Genomic DNA, 15,845 nt, shown 5'->3' with positions numbered 1-15,845 from the left:
CCAATGTAGTACAGTAGGGACACAGGATGAACAATTAGAGAGCGGGACATTGACAGCCATGGAAAACTGCCCATTTTGACTGAATAGTCACAGGATTCACAAGCCTCAAGAATTACAATCAGGAAGCTTTTAAACAAGCACTCCCAGTCCCCCTGTGTGCTATTATGTAATAGGGATTTGTAGTTCTTTTAGGTTTAGGATTGATTTTGTAAACTTCACTTTTCAGAAAAGGCCTAACTGAATAGTTGACAAGAGGTAAAAGTCTGATGTCTATCAGACATTTCTTGGCAGACAGCGTGGGAAATAAAGTTAAAAGCACTCAAAAGTATTTCTGGGTCTTCTTGGATTTGGCTGGAAAAAAAATCTCATGCAGTGTGTTGTATGTAAGTCTCTGGAGGAAACATCTCCAATGTTGAAGAGTGCCAGAAGAGCATGAAAACGATCTATTTAGTGAAAAATTAACAGGTAAGAGCAGTGTTGCTTTGTGTGGGTTACCAACCTGGAATGAGCATTTTGTGGTGAATATTTGGTCTTCCAGTCGGGAGATTCTTTATAACCTTTGAATGCGTGTCATAGTGTTTTTCCTTGTATGTTTTTGTGTTGTGACGACCCAGGGGGGCGGTAGAGGAGCTCCCAATAAAATAGGAGACACAAGACTAATGACCACAAGAATAAAGAGACTTTAATGCAACTTTGAGTGGAAAAGAGATTGGGAGTGAAGGTTTCTTCCCATCTGAGTTCTCCAGCTGTACAGTAGTAAACTACCCGTTAAAGGGTTTTCCACTGTCCTGCAGGCAAAGCAGAAAGAGAGCAGCGAGCCTTTTGCTCAGCCTTGAGTGTTAGGTTGGCAAGTTAGCTTCCCCAGGTGAGGAGAGAGAGAGTGTTAGCAGCACCAAAATCCAACATTGCGCTGTGTTCAGTAAACTGCTCTGATTACCTTAAGGGCTGCAGGTCAGTCCAATGTCATGTGCTCAGAGACTGCAACCTGAACTGGGAAAAATTCTCCCTCTATCAACCCCCCCCAGTATGAGCATCCACCTTCTGATCTGGATTGGATGAGCTGTTTCCCCTGGTTTGCGAGTATTTAACAGCATATGTGAATGCGTGTTTATGGTTGTGCATTTGGAGTATTAGCGCACAGGTTTGTCCATCTGTCATGTTAAAAAAATGCAGAAAACCTTTGAAATCTCCTTTAGTTACAGATCTGATGGAACATTTTGCTCTGTAAGGGATATTCCTTTCTTTATGTTTACAGGTGTGTGTGCATATTTTTTTATTATTATGTAACCATGTGTAGCCTTGTTTATGTGTTATTCTTTCAGTTTGGTTTGAAAGACATTTGCCTTTTACTTCTTTCTGTGTGTATCTGCTGATATTTTTGTAGACATTCGTTTACTTGTTTGTCCGACTCTGGTGTGTCCCTACTCCTACACTGTTTCTGTTTCATGTCAGATTATTTTCAGTCTTTCATGTTGCTTTTTTTCATTCTTCCTACCTCGTTCCATTCAAACACTTTGCCATATTAAATTCATTCTTCAGAGCCCTGTGTTGGCGTGTTTGTTGCCATGAAAAAATTGTATTCTTGCTGGATGGCTCGGTAGAATTTGTTGTGACAAATCTGACAGCTGACGTGTTTCACATACTTTTTGCGTTCATTGACTTGGTGAGTGACTAATGATTGACTGAATGACTAGTTAGTTTTCACACCAGGAGACAGACTGATTGACTGGATGTAACATTTAAATGACTGGATGTAACATTTAAATGACTGGCTGTTGTCTTGAGTGACTGACTGTTCTGCCAGTTGAGTGGCTGGTAATGTAGTTTCTCTTTGAAATGAATGACTGGTTGATTGGAGTCTAAAGGTTGCTGACTTCCTATTTCTCTTTCAGTTTGGATTATTTGGACACATAAAAAGACAAGTGAAGACAAGTCAAGACTGATGTAAATCTGCTGACACTCGTAAAAACCATACTGTCGTAATGTTGCATTTTGGAGGAGAAGATTTGCTGTTGTTTTACAGCAGCAGTTGTTATAGGCTACTGCAAAACCAGGAGGAAAAAAAACAGATCAATATAACCTTAAAAGTGAAAAGTTCATACCTATGACACGGTATATTCACTTAATGATAACATACAAACTTAACAAGACATTTTTCCTATAAAAAGAATGTATTACATTTTATATTTTTAAGCATGATAATGCAGTAGCCAATCCAGACAATATAGGGATTATTGTCTTCTCTCGGTAAAGATTGCCTTTCTCATTTGTGACTCCTCATTGGTGCTTCAAATCATTAATACTGTCATAGAGGTCTGGGTCAACTGTAGTTCATTTCAATTCAGGCGCCATACCAGCAAGGACTACTGTTTAATTATTTTAACCTACAGCCAGCCCACAAAAGCACTTATGAAAACCCTCTTCATCCCCTGAAAATGTAAAGTGTTTCTCTTAAATGTTTAACTTTCAATTATATATATATATATATTTTTTTTATTTTAATTTTATTTTTTTTTATTTTATTTATTTATTTTTTTTTTAAAAATTGGGCAACCTAAATGTGCGCTTAACTGATATGTAACCATTTTATAATTTTAATATTTTATTGATCGACTTCATTTAATTAGGACGGTGCACATTCATCAACATATCAGCAATGAGCATCAATGCAAATATGCTAAAATTCAATCCGTATGAAGTTTGAAATCAGTCCACTATGTAATATCGAGCAGAGCATCATAAGCATTCATTTACGGTTGTTTTTCTTTCTTCTTTACAAATGTCATTTCAGAGTTTACTCATCATGTTCTCCATTAACTCCTCAGAGATATATTTAGCTCTTTAGCTGCTAACTGATGCCCTATGGTTCAGATATTTGCTAACTGCTTGATGCGGCACACGGTAGATAGTGTACAGTAGAGCTTGTAGCTGAAAACTGTTGAAAACCTCACTGAGAGCACTGACAGTCAACCTAAAAAGTAAAGTAGTAGGCTGGTTAATCAAAACAATGAGCTATAAGATGCTATAGAAGAGTAAGGCCAAGTGTCCACCTAGCGTTTTTTTATCCAGACAGCGTTGGCTGCGCGCTCTGAATCGCTTGCATGAAGTGTTGTAGCGCTGAGAATAGAAAGCGTTGCACATCCATCCTGTCTCTATGACAACAATCTGTTGACTACGGCAGCTGCATGACCGACACCGCTCCGTTGCTTTTAACTGTATGTTTTTTATTAGAGATTGTTTCTGTCCTTATCAGACATGGATCAAAGAGGATGTGGGTACAAGACACGATCCATAGGAGACAAAATGACAGTGAATATCATATATATAAAAAAAATAGCGGATGTTTTAAAATTAAATGTCTGTTGAAAATCGTGTTTGGCTATTTACACCTTGCATAATCATCATCCAGAGGTGATACTTAAGTACAATGAGAAGAGAGGACAAACATTCCTTCATTTCATTTTTGGCAGAAAGAAACTCTCATGTATCCGATCACTTACTGTCAGAAGCTGCCTGAGAAATAAAGGTTTTAGGTTTTTTTTTATTTGAGTGAGGACTGCATCTGTGGTTTGTAATCTGTGTTTTTGTTCAGGTCAAAGCAGATCGGCATACTTTTTCTGAAGCCAAAGACAGATAGCAATCAACTTCATCATTTCCCCTCACCTCTACAGTCAATGTCAAGATGCTCCCCCAGCGTCTCCCTCCCTCCCTCCCTCCCTCCATCATCTGCATCTGTATTCCCCTCCACCTCCATCCTCAGAAGCCCCGTCTTCCTCACTCTCTTTATAGTATTCTCCCTTGCTATATTTATTTTTGTCTACACTCTGCCTTCTTTTAGCCTACTGTATCTCTTATACACAAATCAGTCCCTGTGCTATCTCTATTTTTTTAACCCTCCTCCTCTCTCTTTTGCATTCAAATTATTCATTTTCTTCGTTGAGGTTTAAGTAGAGGAGTGGGAGAGGTAGAGAAGGTCACTGAGGAGATGAATGTAGCTTGTATCAGTCTGGCATCTCCTCCCCTTCAGATTGGTTTCCTCCTGCCCTCTAGTCACACCGATGCATAATTCATCCCACCCTTGCTCCTCGTCTTTAATTGTCGAGTTTTGTTACACGCTTCTCCTCTTCCTCCTTTTTTCTCATCTTTCGGGCTCCCGTCAACTTACTCCTTTCTAGTCTTTTTGTCTTCCGTTTTTATTGCCTAACGACATGTCAAGTTGTAAGGCTGAAGATAACAAGTGAGGCTTGGAAGTGAATATATAAAGTTTGGTGTATGGGGTTTAGCATCAGGATGTGTGGGACTGTGAGTCTGCACAAACCAGTGGGCATAGCCAATATGACTTTGGATGTGAGCTTCTCTTTTAAAGCTTCGAGTTAAATATTTTGCCCATGCTATATTGTTTTTTGGAACCAAGTAGTGACCATAGCTGGTTCATAGAATAGAAAAACATTGGTAGGCCTCTGTCCTTGTTGACAAGTTACCATGGAAAAGACTGTCAGTCACAGTTAGAAAGTCATAAGGCTTGCCCTGATTTAACCTCTAGTATACTATAAATGGGACTTTTTTTTATAACATTAACATTATGCTGTAAAAGGAATGAGGTATTTCGATAACTGAGAAGTAGGCTCAATTTTGCATATGGTTTTCTATACCCAGTGGTGTAGTGATACCAGGAGAAGTAGGTATACTCTTAATTCACGTCCCTAATTACATTTTTTAGGGGTCCTGTCCAGTAACAGATAAACGCCCTGCATTAAAACCAGTGACATGTAAGACTAAATATGGGCCCTTAGAAATTACACATTGTGGCACACAATAGCGTGTGACAAATATATAATTATGCATTTGAAGTGAACTACTCCTTATTCCAGAGCAGTGATGGGGGTAATGTGATACAAAGCAACGTGTCAGAGTGCTCAGAAAACGTGTATGTAAAGTGCAACATAACATATTAGTTTTGCAATTCAGTTTTAAATTTATTAAGTTACTCCTTCAAATAAGCAATTGGTTACTTTTAAAATGTTAACTTGAACAAACTAAAAGAGAAATCCCTGACGCATTCAAACTTTTTCAGTTTGAATTCTATGGTTGAGTAGGGCTGCAGGTGTAGCTCAGGTTGAGCAGCTAGCGCGATGGCAGCGATGGAAGGGATTGCCCTTACGTTATGAAAGTATTTGTATTAACTGACAGGGCAGGCAGGTAGAAGTCGGGCAAGATTTATTTTTCCTTTGGACGGCATCGGCAAATGATCAAGACACACGACTCTCCCTCTGATTGACTTAACCTGATATTCTCACCAAACCAACTCACCAACCAACCAGGGGCAGCTAAAGCTCAGTGGGTTGAGTCGGTCGCCTCTCAACCTGAAGGTCGGGGGTTTGATCCCCAGCTCCTGCAGCCACATGTCCAATGTGTCCTCCTTGGGCAAGACGCTTAACCCCGGGTTACTGAGTCTGCTTCGTCGGCAGAGTGTGAATGTGAATGAATGGGATTCGTTACTTCTGATGGTCACTTAAATAGCAGCCTCTGCCATCAGTGAATGGGTGTGAATGGAGAGGTGTGACCGGCAGTGTAAAAGCACTTTGAGTAGTCGGATTTACCAACCAACCAAGCATCTCTTGCTGTGTATTTGTGAGACTCCAAAGGTTTGACAAAGCTTCAGTGTGCGTTGATCTGGAAATGGAGCAGGCTTGGGGGATCAAAGAGGTAATCCAGTGGGGGCCTGGCTCCCCCTATTGCTTGCTCGCTTAGCCAGGTTTGTATTCATGGTACAGGTTTATAGAGCTGTGGCAGTTGACTCATAGTTCTGTGTAAATATTAGTGTGGCCAGTCCAAAGATTTATTACTTGTTTCAACATCATCATTACTCTAATCCTCTGAGAACATGTGTATTTTAAGCCAGAATTTATTGCAGCCTAATGTTTGCTTTTGTCATAAAAAGGATACGAGCACTTTCCAGTGTGCCGAGTAAACTGTCTCTTTCGCTCTAGAGTAAACTACACACTTTACACACACACACACACACACACACACACACACACACACACACACACACACACAAGTGTTTCACCTCCTCAATTGCTCCTAACAAATGAGTTTAAATAAGGCTATTTAGGTGTAAGTGTGGTACTTCATCATTTCTCTGCTGCAATAATTATTGGACTCTCGTTTTTTCCTCGCTCATTTCCACTCAATGCGGAAGCGGCTGGCTGCTTGAATTATGCATGTTTGTTTGTTGGTTTCATTGCACAAGCAGATGTCTCAGCTGGAATAATGGGGGTTCTAGAGAGTTATTACGTTGTTGCGGGCATTTTTTTCTTTGTTCTCCCCTCATGCTCTCTGGTTGGAGATATGATGAGCACTTTGGGGCCTTTCGGCTCAATATGAATGAGATCTTCTGACATGGCTGCATATATTTGATTTTCGGTTCTTCCTTTTACCGAGCTTGAATTGGTCAGGGTTTGTTGCTGGGAGACAATATGATTGTAGCCTCATTTCCATGTTTCTGCTCTCTAACTCTTTGTGTCATATCATCACTGAGCTTTCACCCGAACCGACTTTAATATCTCCAATGGAGTTCCTTTTGCTCCACACATAAATCAACAATGTGTTTGGGGCTGACACACAGAGGAAACACAACTACTGTATATTATGCATCTCTGAATCGTAGACTTCATCTACCCTCACACTTATCTCTTTAGACCGATACATGACAACGTAGAAAACTTCAACACAGACTATTTCAGTCTCTTTTTAGGGAGCGTTGTTTGCAGCTACAACACTTTCTAATAATGTAGTTTTAGGAGAGTTTACAACACCATTGAGGATTTCTTTTCTACTTCTGTAGAACTGATGGAAAAGGCTTTGGTGACCTTGTAAACCCCACTCCTACTCCTTGAAACCTTGTTAAACTGTAATTGTATTCCTGTCATTCAGACCTGGGCAATGTTGAAATTTGTATGCTCAAGTACAGACACACTGAATGTACAAATTCTTCCCGATATTGACTTGCAGCCCTTTTTGCTCAGTCTGCATCCCAACTGGCTCAGCACATTGAAATACCCTCCTCTATCGTGTCTATCTCCATCTGCTCTTTGGTAAAACTGCTCTCACTTTCTCCTCTAAGTTGCCCGAAGCCTTAAAAGACCTTCTTTGACCTGACTCTTGATCATCCCCACCTCCCCCAGGCCAAGCTGAGGCCGAAAAATGTGTTTGAATTTTTGCTCTTTGCTTGATAGTTTTACAAGGCACATAAAACATATGCTTCAAAATGTCTCCAATAGGTAACAGTTGGCTGAAAGGCGATGACATTGCAGAAACCAGATTTAAGTAAGAATGTCTGACTTCTGGGAGACACACAGAAAACAGATCCACTTTTACTTTGAAACTGAAGCAAAAAAGTACTTTTTTCAACTGAAGAGATGTTTAAAAAGTAGAAAGAAACGTGTTTTTTAACAACCACAAGATATTCCAAAAGAATAAACAAGGTCTTTGATACTCCAACGTCTGAGAACAGGCAGATGCACAACTGTTACAAATATTATTTTGGTTGCTTTGACTCACACCTCTTTATAGTGAAGTATTAAAATGTCTGCATGTGTTTTCTCACAGCTGGTAAAGATCCCATTCCAACACTTGTCGCTTCTGATCTTGATAATCGTCTGCTTCAAAATGCGATCTAGCCTGGGGACAGATGCTTAAGACACAGTCAAACAGCATAGTGTGTATGAAATGCAAATGAAACGAGCTCAAGCTGATTTCACACAGATTTTGCATGATGTAAAACGTTAAACTAAACTCTGACAACAGCCAAGCCAATGTCATACACAAGGCAAATTGTGCTTTCAACAAAGGCAGGAGTGTATATTATCATTAAGGCAACTCATTGGGCTCCCAATGGAGTTTTGTTAGAATCTGTTCATCTAGTACAGATTCACAAACTTTTTTGGCTTGTGTACCCACTTTCAGAATGTTTTGCAGCCAAGTACCCCCCTCTCTGGCCAAGAACATTTTTCGTCTCCCACCTCATTTTCCCCAACTGGTTCATGACCTTGTTTCAACAGCCTGTTCATTTTGATCTTCCTGGCTGTTTTCTTGTGAGCATGCGAATGTATGTGCTTACTTGCTGAACAATTCACATCACCAGACGGATTCCCTCTGGTCGCAGCAGCTCTGCATATAATGTAAGCTATATTATAAATGAATATCCTCAAGTTGGAAATAGTGCCCTGTTTGATGTCGCATAGAGAACATATGCTGTTAATTGAGTTGTCTTAAATCGGTGTATGGATTTTCCTATAAATCCTTAATTTGGCTTGTTGTGATGCAACTTTTTTGAAATGACATTTGTCGCATACCCCTTGCAGTGAGAAACACTGATCTAGTACAATAAAATCATGACACTCTTCATTCTCATCCCAGTTACATGTCCACAAATATCTCCATTTTAAGACACTATATACCTGCACTCCAGCTCTGCAAAAGAGGGATTCATCCATTCTTTCTATCTGACAGACTTAAGGTATAGGTAAGGTATAAGGTAAACTAATGTGAAACCACACACTGGGACCCAACATTAGGCCGTTGCTGGTGAAATGTGGAATCACAAAGACGTAATCCCGGCTGATAGGGCTGAATGGCCTTCAAATCATTAAATCCCCCTCTGATTGTACAGTTATTGCAAAGTATACAGTAGAATAAAGCTAAAGAATGAGAGCAATACTACAAATGAATATAACTATAAACTTACCATTATAGCAAGTCCTACATGAGCACAGTGCAGTAGAAATGCAGGGTTAGCTGTGTGAAGCTGTCAGGCAGTAGACAGTGTGCCCAGCGGGACTTTCACAGAGATAGCTCTTCCACCTCAGAGCCTTCATTCAAGTCTGGGTCATGGACCCTTTCTCCTCCTTCTCCTTCTCCTCCTCCTCGCGAGATGGAGGCCACAGGACTCTCTGGTGGTCTGTAATGAGCTTAGGAGTCAGCACCTATATCACACAAGCACACAGAATGTGTATAGACATTGATATAAATCTGTGTGTAAGGAAAGGCAAACAGTACAGAAGCCACAGTATAAACACATAAATGCATCGTGTGAGCATTATGTCCAATAAAATAAACATACACAAGAATTGCCTTAACAAAAATAATGCATTCTGGCACATTGTGCAAAGCACGTTTGTGCGCACACCTGCGAAGGCAGAGCAGCCCTTTGAGGCAGGATTAATGAAGCAGCAAACAAGGCCACACTCGGCCGCAGTCAACAAGAGCTCCTCCGTTTCTTTGCTCACCTTCTGTAACACTTTGTCTGTTTTACAACACATATCTGTCTTCTGTGCAAGTCGTTCTTGTTTTCTCTGATTCTGTCTGAAAGCCTATATCTCCCTTTTGTAGTGCAGTGAAGTTAGCTTATCTACCCTTTGTTTCAACAAGTCCTAGCTGATTTATTGACGTGTATGGGGAGGCGTGGGCGTCCTTTTTTAGTCCTACTGGTGTGCTTTTTTCAATCCCCTTCATCATATCTAAATCTAAATTTCTACTGATGCTAGCAAGAGTGTGAGCTACTGCGCTAACCAGACGCCGAGCTAGACTTGAATATTTAAAAAAAAGAATAGTTGCCTTCTTCTCATTACTTGTTAGAAAAAGAATACTGGATAAGACATAGATATCTAGCTAGCCACACCTTGCTCTAAAAGAATTGTATAAAATAGATAGACAATATTTTGCTAGCTAATGGTAACAGGAAAAGAATATGGCTTCCTGATGTGAGGTCTCTTTCCCTATCCCCCAAATTAGAATTTTACTTTGTGTTATATCAAGCCACGTGTAGCTTAACTAGTCAGGCAACTAGAATAAAATATTTAAAAAATCCATGACTTTTTACCCAGTCGAAATTGGAAGGGATGAATAGAAAGACATATTGGTGGTGTAGCCTATAGCTCTCAATACGATGGACGAATGGATGGGAATGTGGATGTGGATGGGTGGATGATTGGATGAATGGATGGATGGATGTGGACGTGGCTGTGGATGATTGGATGGATGGATGGATGGATGTGGATGTGGATGGGTGGATGATTGGATGGATGGATGGATGGATGTGGATGTGGATGATTGGATGGATGGATGGATGGATGGATCATTCTCTTCTTCTCTTTTCTTGTACTCCCACAGTGCATTAAGTCAGGAGCTTGTATTGAGTGGGTGCCTATTAGCAGTTCCCCTATGGCCAAGTTGAATGTCAGGGATATTAGGTTTCCTTCCTCTGACCTCAATACTGAAAATAGAATTAACTGTAAGAGTAAGGAAGAAAATGAGTTCTGAAACAGACGTATTCTGAATAAAGAATACGTCTGTAATTATCTAACCCAAACATGTTGTGTGACTTTCACCATGACACCTAGCTTAATAGATTTTATCTCCAATCAATGCTGCATTTTCTGTCTCTGTCCAGTTAGGGCAATACATTAAAGCTGCAATATCATTAAAATAAACATGTCAGTGTACACATCCTTATCAGCTACAGTCAGCGATGATGATGAATAGATGTCAAAACCAGCAATGTGATGAATATTTAACTTTAAAATTCTCCTCCATCTTCTGCCTCCTATTCTCTTTTTCTGTGGCATAGTGACACCTGCTGGCCAACTGAGACACTAACTGCAGGTAGTTTTAATAAAGAATAATTATTATGCCACATAAATATTCCATAATTTCCCCTCACACACACACACAGACAAAGTACACACCCAAGGACGCTCACATGCAGGTTTGAATAAACACACAAAGACTGCACACTACCTTAAGACAAAAACAAATTTATCTTTCTGAGACTTCCATTAAAAAAAAAAAATGCTGAAGATAAGACTCGGGTTGCATTTGGTGCTTCTGTTTACCTCCGCCGACTGAGCAGGAAATATAATTCCCACTGTGTTTGAGAAGGCAGTATATGAAATCTCCTCCATCTGTGCTTTGTTGAATTATAGCAGAAACTGCGCAGTGCTCCATCAGTGTCAGGCAGACCTGTAGGTGACAGCGGGGAGGATGAAAAGACAAAGGGTGAGCATCAGGTGGGTGGCAGGGTGTCATGGTGACCTGGGGTGCATTAAATGTCATCTATTGAAAAACTACAATGCACAAGTTTTTACTGCAATTCATATAGGAATTGTATCAGATGACAGGAAAGGCAGCAGAGAGACTTGAACAAATATTAGATACACTCCTACATTACCCACTTCCAAATATACTAGGGATCAAATACTCAATTAAGTCAGTCTGTTGGGATCTACTCCGTGCATTTAATGTCATTTGAGCAGAGTATGGATACAATTTCTGCTAGCAAATCGGATTTTAGACACAACCCCAGTTAAATAAAGTTATATTAGGTTACATAAAACAAAACAAAAATACATAACAGAATCATCCTTATTGTATAGAAAGAATAGAAAGTGTATTTTAAAAGCACTTTTTATTACAGGTAAGCTCAACATGCTTTTACACAAAGGGGGAAAAAAGGAATACAAGAGTTATTTCAACAATCATGAAGAGTATACCAGATATCAATCCTAAAGAGCACCTCGGGGTGTGGTGGAACAGGACAGTCATCTCATAGATATGCAGCCCACAAATCTGCAGCAAGGAAGGAGGAATGAGGAATGTTTCCAGCATCTTGTTGAATCTATGCCACAGATAGTTAAGGCAGTTCTGAAGGCAAAAGGGGGTCCAACCCGGCACTAGTAAGATGTAAATAATAAAGTGACCGATGTATGTGTTTGTCCGGTTGAATTTAAACAACCCTTTCCAGTATTTTACTAATAAAAGGGAGATTTGAGATCGGGCTGCAGTAATTGATGGATCCGGTTGTTTTTCTTTAGCAAGGGCGTGATTACAGCACACTTAAGAGAAGAAGGGAAAAGACCGGTCTATAGAGAGGTATTGGTAATGTTAACTATGTAACCTATAAAGCAATGAGCGACAGCTTTAAAATGTTGGGTTGGGATAGGATCGAGATGTGAAAAAACAAAATGATTTCATCCAGATTGTTTGAGGTAATCTGGAAATATTGGACATTGTTATCATTATATACACACAGATAGAAAGAGAATGCATTGCTGTGATCTCACTACAGAGGGTGCTGTTCTTCTCATTGGCTGGTATATGGGCCCACAGATGTAGCTCTTTCCTTTAGTCTTTCAGTTGCTATGAATGGAATACATCAATACATTCTGTGTAGTTTTTGGCATTGAGCTAATCAACATGTTTCTTGAAAGCATGTATCCAATACATTTGCAATATAATTATTAAGATTAGATAATGAAAAAAACTGGGATGTAGAAAAGGGAAAAATATTTCATTTTATTTAATAGTTTAGTAAATAAATACATTTTTGGATCATTTGTGGATACTTTTGCTTTTTTTTGAGATAACATTCTTTTATCAGATATTGACAGTTTTTTGTATTTATACATGTTCATTGGGCTTTTTGAACTTTATGGGGAGCCAAATGGAAAATAGTAAAATATATTCTAAATAAATCCTGTGCGCATGTGTACTAAGGATATATATAAAAACATCTTAGAATATATAGTTAGAAACAGCAAACTGTAGCACATATCGTTATCAGAAGAGGAAAAATTAATAGAAAATCTCTGCAAGACAACATATAGTCTAAATTATTTTTTTTTTACAAGATTAGACAAAACAATATGAACCTCCATTTATCCCACAAAGACATTACCAGTGTTTAGCATTAAATCAATGATAAGCACACAAACAAGCACTCGGTAATCACAGAGCACAAGTAATCACAAATTTAAACAACAGTAACAGAACTGCAATATTTGCACATGTTTTTTGTACTCACAAAAACAAACTACCAAACACACATTGCACACAAAAGGTTGGACATGTTATTGAGACTTGTGAGTTCCTGGTGTATCAGAATATCAGGATTGTGCTTGAAGTTTCAAGCTTGTGAATTTGATGTTCTACTGGGAGCAGGCTTGCTCGAAAGGCTGACTATAGCAGAAGGAAGGACCTGCGTTTGCTGAAGAACTCCTGAAAACACTTTGTTACTCACAATACAACAAAAGAGGCTTAGATGATTCACTTATAAAATACCTGTATACTTCGGACCACTTTTCATTGATTTTGCGTTTGGATTCAGTGCCCTCCTGTTGAATCCTGAGGCTCCTTTAGGCACTTTAAAGTTTAGCAGATGCCTTTAGCACACATCAAACAGTCAAGATTTATAACAGATATAAAAAAAAAATCACTTCAATAGACCGTGGACTGTCCGCTAAGCCCATTTCTTTTCACTCTCTGTACAAAAACACCCATCAATGCAGTAAAACCAAGCAATAGTTTCTAGCATTCTTAACAAAAAGTGCGGTTCATTTTAAGAGTCCATATTGCACACTGAGCTAAAAATACAAGGTACAGCTACATATTTATCAACCAATGGCTCTGATCCTGAAAGCAATCATGCACTTAAGAGCATACTCCTTATTAACCATAGCTTCAAGCTCCCAAAGCTGATGCCAAAACCCAACCGCCACCCTCCTGCTGGCAACAACATCACAACTCCACCAATGGCAGCCAAGAGTAAGATGTTGCTCACCCATTTTCTGGGCTCCATCCCCATGATCGTGCATCAAAGAAAATTTGGGGGAAATGCGCTTTTCTACATGTTATCCACAGTCAGATGAGGGGATCAATATCAAAGTGTCGGTCCAGGATGTATAACTGCAGGAAGGGAGTCTAGAAGCTCAACTTCTTCAAATACTCACAAGCCTTCTCCCTCAACTCTGAAACGTAGCTTAGTGTACACAGCCACACAGTAAAAGGTTGTAGTCCGCACAACTTACCACTAAACTCGCATGTTTTTATTTGCAGCCATTTAAAGGAATAACACGGGCTATTTGTTTGGTTTAGCTTTTGTTTGTTAGAACTTTTGATTTCAGTATACACACAGTGGATTTATTTTATCATTGTTTGTTTACCAAGTAAAGTTATATTCATTCGTTTCTCTTTTCTTTTGCGTTACCGGCTGACCTGCTCTCCTTCCTGGTTTGAACAAAGGATGAGGTTGAGGGTGGAGCTTGGCTTTGTGAAAGAGGACCATACCAAATGCTAGGACAGCACGGGGGGATCTGGGTTCCTTGGTGTTAACTTTTAGTTATTTTGTGTGTAGTCCTCCCCTGTGTGTTGGGTTTGGTTTGGTCAGCTGGTTTAAATATCTCCCTCAGTTCTCATTTTGTCAGGTTAGTTGAGTTCACATCCTGTTCTGTTAGAACAAAGTTTCAGTAGTGTTATGTTATTTTTACCTCTTTTAACAAATCCTCTACTTGAATATTTTGATTCAGTTACTTTTTGATTTTGTTAAAAATAATTTTTGAATAAAGAAACCTGATTTTTGAACTTTTAACCTGTGTTCTCTTGCCTTGACTGCTCGGTCCATTACAGTTCCCATTGGTAAACGTGTTCGCATTAAATAAACAAAATCTAATTCTGTGAATTACTGATCAACAGTATTACACTGGAGCGAAACAGGTGAGCCAATATAAGCTAAGTATTCTTTGGCTTTACAGTGTTTCCATTATACACCATAAACACTTGCATTGAAATGAGTCTCCTTATCTTTTCCCTCAGAACACAGTAATTGACTCAAATCAAGTTGAAGCCAATGAGAGTCTTTGTATGAGCCTGAGTAGTTTGGTGAAACTTCAAACCCATCTGCCACTTTTGGGGAGTTTTGGTCAGTTTTCCGTGCACAAACACTCTTAGAAAAGAAGAAAAGGCAACAATGCTCCTCAGGCCCCTATAAAAGTATCCTTTTCTTCTTTTTAACTGATTTATCTGAACCTTGTTCAGCAGCTACTGCTTACAAAGCACTAACAATTGCTCTTGATTATCTATGAAAAACCTACGAGGTCTTTTTTGGGGTAAAGTGTTGAATCATTGCAGAGACAGAAGGAAAGATAATCCCCTTAACTGGTGTGTTGATTTTAGTGAAGTGCTTTCTAAAATCGGCATTTTGTGCTTTTATTGGCGAGATAGGAGAGTGGAAAGAGTCGCAAATCAGGGAGAGAGAGAATGGGGAATGTCATGCGGGAAAGGAGCCACAGTTCGGATTCGAACTTGGGCCGCCCGCTTGGATTTAAATCTACTGACTGTGATAGTGTATGAACAATATTTTTCATACACTATCACAGTCAGTAGATTTAAATCCAGTTAAACATCTATGGAAGATGGGGCTGGTGGCACAGTTAGTGCCTCATCTTCCATGGATGTTTAACTGGATTTAGGTTGATGGTTCCATCTTCAACATTCTGAAGCCTACATGCTGAAGTGCCTGTGGGCAAGACATTGAACCCCAAGTTGCTCTAAAGGGCATAGTCTGCAGTTAGTGAATGTGTATGAATGAGTAGATCAGTACAAATGGGCAGCTTGGCACTTTTTATTTTGAATTTTTGTGCTGTCTTTATCTGAGAGTCGTTGACTTATTGTTTGAATCAACCCTGCTTTTATATCGAAATAAAGATAGATTGAAGGTTACGACATTACTTAACCAAAGAAAAACGTGTTAAGGAGAACTCGTTAAGGATAAAAAAATTAAATAAAAAGATGAATGCATTAATTTCAGACCTTCATTAATCACGGTTTATTAGTTAATGCTGAAATGCCCTTATTGTAAGAGGAAATAATTGCAGTCCATTTTCCATTTACCATCTCCCAGGATATAAATGTTTCATGTCAGGATAAAGATGATCACTTTGAACAACTTTTACATTGAACAGTATTCATTCTTCCTTCTAAAGGAACAAGTTAACCCAAACTATCAAAGC

At 39.2% G+C, this 15,845-nt stretch overlaps 2 long non-coding RNA genes across 2 annotated transcripts in view; one reads left to right on the top strand and one right to left on the bottom strand.

Annotated features, from left to right (window-relative positions):
• The window catches only part of LOC132956675 (uncharacterized), a 176,735-nt gene that overhangs the window by 50,460 nt on the left and 110,430 nt on the right, over positions 1-15,845 (top strand). The gene's annotated exons all lie outside the window — the stretch shown is intronic.
• On the bottom strand, positions 661-11,631 carry LOC132956732 (uncharacterized). Its single transcript, XR_009666081.1, has 4 exons — positions 11,553-11,631; positions 10,896-11,022; positions 8,750-8,987; positions 661-788 (listed from the first exon to the last, which is right to left on the bottom strand). It is a non-coding gene; the product is annotated as an uncharacterized LOC132956732 (long non-coding RNA).

The sequence above is a fragment of the Labrus mixtus genome, chromosome 22 (assembly GCF_963584025.1).
Source record: "Labrus mixtus chromosome 22, fLabMix1.1, whole genome shotgun sequence".
NCBI classification, from domain to species: Eukaryota; Metazoa; Chordata; class Actinopteri; order Labriformes; family Labridae; genus Labrus; species Labrus mixtus.
Note: the sequence above shows the minus strand (reverse complement) of the source record. Positions and strands in the feature narration are given on the sequence as shown.